The 9,769-nt window shown below is 35.8% G+C and overlaps 1 non-coding gene across 1 annotated transcript; it reads right to left on the reverse strand.

The window, feature by feature from the left end:
* Positions 1-490: 490 nt before the first annotated feature.
* LOC117022688 (U6 spliceosomal RNA) lies at positions 491-597 on the reverse strand. The gene has a single exon (XR_004423092.1). It is a non-coding gene; the product is annotated as a U6 spliceosomal RNA (small nuclear RNA).
* Positions 598-9,769: the final 9,172 nt, after the last annotated feature.

The following is a 9,769-nucleotide window of genomic DNA, read 5'->3' on the forward strand; positions in this document are numbered from 1 at the left end:
ATTGTGAACCTATGTATGTATATCTATCTATCTATCTATCTATCTATCTATCTATCTATCTATCTATCTAACTTCAGATTTGTGGCTACTGCTAGGCCTCTTTCTGAAATTTTATATTATTTATTTTTTAATATATTTTTTTATTTTTCAATTACGGTTGACATACACTATTATATTAGTTTCAGGTGTATAACATAGTGATTAAACATTTACATAATTTATGAGTTGAGCACGCAGATAAGTCTAGTACGCATCTGACATCATACATAATAATTACAATAATATTGACAATATTCCCTATGCTGTACTTTACACTGCCATGACTATTTTGTAACTGCCAATTTGTATTTCTAAATACCTTTGTTTTTTTTTACCCAGACCCCCAACCCCCTCCTATCTGGCAACCATAAGTTTATTTGTATCTAGGAGTCTGTTTCAATTGTGTTTGTTCATTTATTTTGTTTTTTTTGTTATTGTTGTTGTTGTTGTTTTAAATATGGAACGCTTCACGAATTTGTGTGTCATCCTTGCGCAGGGGCCATGCTAATCTTCTCTGTATCGTTCCAATTTTAGTATATGTGCTGCCGAAGCAAGTACTATTTTGTTTTTTAGATTCCACATATAAGTTAAATCATGATAGTTGTCTTTCACTTAGCATGAGACCAACAAGATTCATCCATGTTGTCATAAATGGTAAAATTTAATTTATTTATATGGCCAAGTAATATCCCAGTGTATATATGTACTACTTCTTCTTTATCTAGTCATCTATCAATGGACATTTAGGTTGCTTCCGTATCTTGGCTATTGTAAATAAGGCTGCAATGAAGTGGATAGTAGCAGACCTTGTTTGGAGCTCTCTGCACTTCCTGGGATACATGTATCTTTTCAAATTAGTATTTTGGATTTCTTTGGATAAATACCTAAAAATGGAATTACTGGGTTCTTCTTTTTCTTGCTATAGCCTTAGTTTTAAACTATATCTTATCTGGTATACATACTGCTACCCTAGCTTTTTTGTTTGTTTCCATTTTCATGAAATAATTTTTTCCATCCTTTAACTTTTAGTCTGTGTGTGTCTTTCGATCTAAAGTAGTTCTCTTGTAGGCAGCATGTGTAAGGGTCTTGTTTTCTTATCCATTCAACCACCCTACGTCTTTTGATTGGAGCATTTAATCCATTTAAATTTAAAGTAATTATTGATAGGTGTGTGGTTTTTGCCATTTTATTATTCATATTTTTTATTTTTTTTTCTTCTTGTTAAACAAGTCCCTTTAACATTTCTTGTAATACTGGTTTGGTGGTGATAAACTCCTTTAGCATTTCTTATCTGGGAAGCTTTTTATCTGTCCTTTGATTCTAAGTGATAAGTTTGCTGGGTAATCTTGGTGGTTCCTTGCTTTGCATCACTTTGAATATCTCATGCCAATCCCTTATGGCCTGCAAAGCTTCTGTTAAGAAATCAGCTTATAGTCTTATAGAAGCTCCCTAGTAGATAACTAAATGCTTTTCTCTGGCTATTTTCAGGATTTCCTCTTTGTCTTTAAACTTTGGCCTTTTACTTACGATGTGTCTTTATATGAGCCTCTTTGGGTTCATCTTGTTTGGAGCTCTCTGCACTTCCTGGGCTTATATGTTTACTTCCTTTGCCAGGTTAGGAAAGTTTCTCGTCATTATTTCTTCAGATAGATTTTCAATTCTTTGCTCTCTTCTCTCCTTCTGGTACCCCTCTGATGTTGGCACACTTGTTGTCCTAGAGACCAGAAGAGAAAGCCTATAACCAGTGTTTTGAACTCTCCTTCAGGTAGATTGTTTGTTTTCATTTCGTTTAGTTCTTTTTCTGGAGTTTTGTTCTGTTCTTTCATTTGGGACATGTTTCTTTTTCTCATTTTGGTTGCGTCCCTGTGTTTGTTTCTATGTATTAGATAGAGCTTCTACATCTCCCAATCTTGGTAGAATGCCCTTATAAAGTAGGTGTCCTGTGTGGCCCTGTGGTGCAGACTTCCTGGTCACCTGAGCCTTGTTCTCCAGGTGTGTCCCTTGTGTGGGTTGTATGTTGTAGTGAAGCCTGATTGCTGTTGGCCCCTAAATGGGAGAGATTGACCCTCAGGCTGATTGACTGTGAGAACTATGACTACAGCAGGGGAGCCGTCATGCTGGGTTGACCCCATGGAACAGGATTCACTTTAGCAGGTCTCTGGTGCCTGCACAGTCCACCCTTTTGTTGTTTTTTGTGGAAGTGGTTGGGTGGTGCTCTGGTGTGGTCTGAAGATGTTGTGTTTTGGTTTGGGGACCTTTTCGTGGGAAGGTGGCTCTGGTGCTGGCCATGGTCAGCCACTGCCTGTGCACTGCCTGGGCCACCTGGTTTGAGCTACAAAGTGATCTGCAGATGGCTGCTGCTTGTGCTGGGTTTGCAGGTGCCTGGTAGAGGCTGAGTGACAACAGAGACTGGCTGCCACTAGTACTGGGATTGGAGCCACATAGCAAGAGGTAAAGGGCATGCTGAGGCCAGACACTTCTTGTTTGGGGTTTGTGAACTTTTGATAGATTTTAGGAAAGTCTGCAGCATGATCCAAGACAGACCATTTGTATGGAAAAGCCTCTTGGAGCGATGTGGGTGGACTCACATATTTGGTGAAGCAGGACCTCAGGGAATCATCAGGGTAGGGCAAATGGTGTTAGCCAGGTTAATGGAGACTCAGACTTGGCACCTGCCTGTGTCTGCATACTGGGTGGAGGGAGGGCTCAACAAAAGAAGAATGGCTTCTGCTAGCACTTCTGTGGAGGAGGAGGCTGCTCTCCAACCCTTGCTGTAAAGCCAAACAATTCAGTTTCTCCTATATGTCCCTGACACCTTTTGAGCTGCTGTCCCAGTTCTGAAGCTCAGAGTAAGTGAGACTGTCAGCGAGTCAGTCCATGCCTGGGGCTGCAGCATCCCTCCGTCTCACTCAGCCACAATCCCCTCAACCATAGTCCCCACTGATTTTCCCAGCCAGAAATATAGGGACTTCTCTTCTTGACACTGGAACCCTAGGCTGGGGAGCCTGATCTGGGGCTGTGACCCTTCAGTCCTCAGGGGGGAACTGTGCAGCTGAGATAACCTTGTGATTTTTAACCATCACACATCAGTGTGGGACCAACCCATTCTGCTTCTCCACCATTCCTACCAGTATAGACATGGCTTCTACCATATATCATTAGTTATAGGACTTCTGTTCATCTAATCTTCAGGTGGGTCCCAGTGATGGTTGTTCTGTAATTTAGTTGTAATGTTTATGTGGTGGTGAGAGAAGGTGAGCACAGTTTTTATCTCCACTGCCATCTTGGCAAGAAGCTAGAGACCTCTGTGAAATTTTTAAAAGTTTCCCTTATTTGGCAAATAATAATAATAATAAATTAAAGTTGTTATTCTTCTGGGTTGACTTACCCTGGAGCTAGATGACAGGGCTTGGCCAGCAGAGCAGGAGTAGACCTCGGCCCTGGCTTGACTCCTGCTCCAGGTGCCCCTCTGCCAGGTATAACTGGCACCACCGTATACGGCGGTCCTGCTGAAAATGGTCTGTGGAAAAGCACTCTTTAACATAGGGAGGTCAGGTAAGGACTCTTTGATAAGGTAACATTTAGGCAGAGACCTAAATAGGATGAAAAGGCTGGCCCTGCTTTTATTTATTTGGGTGAAGGCCCAGTGACATGTGTTATTGGGAGAGCAAGGGAGCCAGTGACTCTGGGTCAAACTGAGTGAGAAGGAGCCAGGAATTCAAATCATGAAGAGACTTTGAAATGTCTTTGGATTTTATTTTATGAGAAATGGAAAGCCATTAATAGATTTTGGGCAGAGAAATTATATAATCCCACTTATTTTAAGAGGATCCCTCTGAGTTATTGCATAAAAAGGAGACTGTGGGGGTGTCAGGTAGAAAAAAAGGAGGTCTGTGAGGAAGCTAGAGCAACAGTCCAAGTGAGAGGTGATGGTTTTGATAAAGATAATATTGGAGGAAGTGATGATAATCAGTCATATTCTGATTGTATTTAGAGAAAAATATTTATCTATCAGAATACAGTAGTACCTTGGTTTTCAAACGTCTCCATTGATGAACATTTCAAACACTGTAAATTTTATGGTATCATTAGATAGTAAAATTCATGTTAAATTTGCAGTTTTAGGGGTTGATTTTAAAGGTCTGGAAAGGATTAATCCATTTTGCATTATTTTCTATGGGGAAACTGCACCTGGTACCTCGGTTTTTCGAACGTAATCTGTTCGGGGAAGACCTTTCGAGTTCTGAAATATTCTAAAACAGCCGACAGCTAGGCCTCAGGATCTTGCACTAGCAGAAGCCACATGACATGTTCAACTTCCAAGGTGTGTTTGAAACCGAAGCATTTACTTCCAGATTTACGGCGTTCGTAAACCGAAATGTTCATCAACGGAGACATTCGAAAACCGAGGTACTACTGTATATGTATGTATATATATATAATATATATATATATAATATATAACATATAATATATATAATATATTATATAATATATTATATATATTATATAATATATGTATATTATATATAATTGGTATATACTGAGTATTACAATTTAATACAGTTTTCCTTTATTAAGATGTGTATACATTTTTGCAGCATCATATATATATTATATATAATATATATTATATATTATATAATATGTATATTATATATGTTATATATAATATATATATATATATGATGCTGCAAAAATGTATACACATCTTAATAAAGGAAAACTGTATTAAATTGTAATACTCAGTATATACCAATAACAAAAGATGAATACAAGACTCGTTTGATTTCTACAATTATAAGAGGTGCTCAAAGTGGTTACCATCAAGCATCCAGACACTTCTGATTATGGCAAACTACTTCTTGAGCAACGCTGACCAAAGTGTCCACTTGTATACATTTTTTGGCATATATATATATACACACACACACACACACACACACACATATATATATATATATGAAAAAGAAGGGAGTCAAATTGTTTCAAGGCTTTTGGATAAGCAACTGAATGGACACATTTGCCATTTATTGATATAAGGAATGCTGGTGTTAGGAGCAGGTTTTGTGGGGGAAATCAAGAGTTTGATTTTGAACATATCAAGTTGAGATGCCCCTGTAGACACCCAATTGGATATATCAAATAGGCAATAATATCTATGTGTCTACAGTTCAAGGGAGAGTTTGGAGCTGGAAATCCCAATAATGGTCTCTTTGCTATGACCACTAGGTAGACTGAGTCTTCCAGCTCATTCTAGGTGACTATATTTATGAAGATTTTGTCATCTGGAGTTTATTTACACATATTCAGTAGCATTTAAGTAAACCACTGAGGTAACTGGTTTTATTTGTTTAGAGGATGTGGAGGCTTTAGAAAGTTAATCTGCCTTCTCATTAAAACTACAACTATTTTATTAGGAGTGGAAGTCAACATATGATGAAAAGCATGTTTCCAATTAAGAGATATTCTAGGACCTTCAAAGAAAGTATTCTATTCTTTCAGGAATATTTTAATCTCTGAAAGATCTGTATCTGAAACATACAGAGTGTGAATGTATCCAATTCTCTCTTCTTTCCATCTTGCCAGGCACATCCCATGTTTGGTGCATAGTCTAAATTCCACCTCCTGCATTAAGCTTTAACAGTCACTTTAATCATATTGTCTGTTTTCTCCTCTGATCTCCTATATCATCTAGTACGTAAGCTTACATTTATTCTCTCTGACTTCCCCATGGCCTCTTAATGGATATGCCCCGTACTGCTCATGTGCCTTTCAGAGGCTAATCTCTTCATCTCGGTTTTCTCATCTATCAGGAAGCAGAAGGCCTAACATAAACTTTATAATGTGGACCTAGAACAGTCAGCATTAGAGGTGCTATTTATGTTATAAACCTAGTAAAATTGTACATTATTACCAGTTGCTCAGTAAGTGGTATATATAATTTTATGACTATGTACATACAATTGTTTTTACTCTTCTAGTATTTTTATGAATCGTCTTATTTTTCCATCTTTATTATAATGTGTAATGTAATAGGATGCATGAACATATCATGTGATAGGATACAAGAGCTCACATGTTGTTAGGAAAATTAAAAATGAATAAATAAAAGAAAGGCTATTTTGAGGTAATAAAATATATTCTTTTGAAATGGCAATTTGCTTGGAAAATTTTAGAAGACTCACCAATTTGGAAACATCAATGCTATAGCACCTCCTCTCCCCCGTCCCCCAAAAAAGGATGATAGGTAAAAAAATATTCTAGAAAATTAATGTTCTTAAGGGATTTTTTGTATGAATAGTAGCTAAACTCACATTTTTATTAATCAGTCAAAATATATAATAGCAAAGGAAACTATAGGTAGTTATATCTAAATCTTGTTAAAAAGAAAAGCAAAATTGGAAGATAAAAATTATGTTCACTACATAACTCAGAAGGAAAAAAAATTTACATTAGTAAAATAAATTTTCCTTCCTAAAATAAGAAAATCAAGACAATTCCAATAACTTTTCTTTTATTGTAAATATCAAGACATTTACACTGACCTTCAAAGAAAGTCAGACTTAAAATTACCTGAACCCAGCTGCATTTTCATCAGAGCTATGCTACTCTACTACCTTAACCATCATTCATCATCTAAGTCAAACAGTTTATAGAGAGAGAACATAAATTCTAACCCCAAGTCAGAAATGCTATCAATGAATTTGGAAGTTTACATTCTGTTGGTGTGAAGTCACTATTTGCTGTCACTGATGATCAATGGCCCAGCAAGTGTCTTTAGCCCCAGGCTATCTTACTGGATTTAGCAAGTTTCCATTTTTAACAGGGTTTATTTACAAATCTTAGAAAATGATTTTCTAGTGATATTCACTAAATTACATTTTGGTGATTTAAAATAGCAAACTATTTTCAAAAGTAGCAGAAATTAACAAAGAAATGGTTGGTATTTTAGAACCAGTGATTTATGAAACAGAGGGGAAAGGATTATTTCTGTAAATAAACAGAAACTTAAAACCTTTTAACAAGATCATTCATGTCACCCAGTTTAAGCTCTTGTGACAATTGGTCTAGTCTTCTGGCAGCTTGACAATCTCTTCCAGTGATTATAAAGGTATAATTTTCTTCCCTGTATTAATACACAAATAACTGGGGGTATTATGGTTAATATTTCACTGAATTGTAGAAAAGTAGGAGTTAGTCTCAGTGGGTACTGACATTTTAACCCATTTATCTCTGATTTATTCAAGTTCTTGATAGTGCCAAAAGAAGGATACATTTTGTCTGAAGTATCTAGAGTTAAGGCAATTTGACATATGCTTTTCTTCTCTCTGAAGGGAGTGGTTCAGCTGTACAATTGCCATTTCATGGTGGAGCGATCTTCAAGATTATTTCCTATATGGTGAAGTTTTGTGCTACCACAGGATTTTAAAACTCTATAGAAAAAGTAAAATGAACTTTTACACTAAATTCCACATTTTGTTGAAAAGCACTCAGGTACTTCAACTTAAAATTATAATCAGAGATAGTCAAAGGATAAATTGGGGGAAATGCCCAATGATACATGATAGAGTAAATATAACAGCTGAGATGTTTATTAGATATTAATCTCTGTGTCAATGCATTTCTCATATTGATTGATTTTTTTTCTTCAGGCTGCTAAAGAAATGAACACTCCATAAGAATGGACACTCCCAAGGAATTTTCTTATCATTTTTTAAAAGATAAAATGATAAGAAAATTCATGATCACATGATTTACATGAATTTATGAATTCATGTTTTACGTGATTAACCTGGTCATCCTTCGTTGAAGGAAAATAGGACCCTCCTCTCTAGTTCTCCTATTTGGTCACCAAGATAGTACACCAGGAAGGCAAGCATCTGCATGTGATCTTGTTGAAGAGTGGTGAGTTTTGTTTTCAAACAGGCATCATAGATATTCTTACAGAAATTTAGTGCTGAACTGTTACCTGATACTGTGTGGTTCAAAGTGTCGGGTACAGGCACAGAGTTACAATACACAACTCTTAAAACTCCAGGCAGTTGTCTCGCAAATGTGTGTTTTAGATTATAAAGGAACAGGACAGAGAGTTTGAAGGGATATATCTATCACCGATGCTAGAAAAACAGATCAGAGACCATGCTTTATTATTGACAAAAGGGTCAGCATCATCAATTTTGCATATAAAAGGACCAGTCTGTGGTAATCTTAGCCTCTAAGTTTTCACTGGGGGCTGTTTTGAAAGCTCCTAAGATGTTTTTCAGCCTTAGATGCAGAATGAATTGAACATGCTAAGAGTTCAACCACAACTTTTTTTTTTTGCTTATCAGCTTTTAAATTTGATTTATAATGAAGAGAATTACAAATAGAATGTTGTGTCTTCATTTTATTCATCATCCTTAGGACCCTCAAGAAATACCACACGGATAAATTACTTTTCTTTTTTTCATTGTGATACTACAATGAAGTGACTACATTTAAATTATATATCCATATATAATGCAACTTGGTCAAACTATATTGGTAATTATTTTTATTGTCATTTTATAAGCCATATAATATTATTATATTATTATAATTTTTAAAATAGAAAAAATTTTTATTGCTTAAAAATATTCATCAAATGTTACTTAAAATTTGGATTTGGCTGTTTTAAAATAAAATCATTCCCCAAAGAATGAGAAATTTGCAAGTGTGAGAATATTCACTTCAAGAACACTGCAAAAGAACTTTCTGGAAATATTTCAAGTAGTAGCAATAAATATTGCAAATTCTCTCTAAGTGATTAATTTAAAGGGGAAAATTCATTTGAATGTGTAAGTGCTACTATAGTGATTGAAAGCTAAGTTACATTCCTGTATTTTCAGTGCGGGAGGTCCTGAATATAGATGCAAAACATAGTTTCAAAGGGTGACATACCTGCCACTAATAAACACAAAACAGTGTGAACAGTCCAGAGACTTTCCCAGAATCCACTAAGACTGTGTTACTCAATCCCACATATATTTGTGAGTATGGCATGCCTTCTCTTTCTAATCCTACTTGCTTGGAATGAGTTATCTGAGACCTTTTGTTTCTTCAACTAGCAAACATTTCTGAGATGCTGGTCTCTTTAGCTACTAAAATCCAGAGTTTTTCTCTTGTTCTACCCCCACGTATCAAAAAATGGTCATGAGTTTGAGTTTACATGGTTTTGGTTCTGTTACAGCAGGTGTTGGAGGGAGGTAAGTAAAAAGGAATAATTGGCACATAGCTAATTCAGTAATGAAACGTGCATAGGAAGCCTCACAGACAGGCAGGCCAAAAAGAAAGTCAGCTTGTTCCCTGTCTTGCAGAGCTGAGCTCCACTGGTTCTTCATTCTTTTCTCCATCCATTTGTGATTTAAAAATAAAACATAATAACTGAGTTTGATTTTCATCCCCCACTGTCAATACCACTTATAAAATATTTATGTTTATTGGATGGGACATAAACAAGGAAAATTAAGATTTCTCAATCATTCTCATTATATATAGCTGCCATTTTTTTCCTGCTGTTCCATCATTACTTTTTTTTATTAATTTTTTCATAGAACTCAAAAGGAATCAATGTTTTATTAAATACCAGAGTACCTGTTTTTCCAAAATATGACAGTGGAGTCCATTGAAGTAATTTACTTTAATGCTTAATACATGTAATAATTTTAAATATACTAGAGAAGAAAATTCTCCATTCAACACTCCTTTG

Source organism: Rhinolophus ferrumequinum, chromosome 5 (assembly GCF_004115265.2).
Source record: "Rhinolophus ferrumequinum isolate MPI-CBG mRhiFer1 chromosome 5, mRhiFer1_v1.p, whole genome shotgun sequence".
Classification (NCBI taxonomy): Eukaryota; Metazoa; Chordata; class Mammalia; order Chiroptera; family Rhinolophidae; genus Rhinolophus; species Rhinolophus ferrumequinum.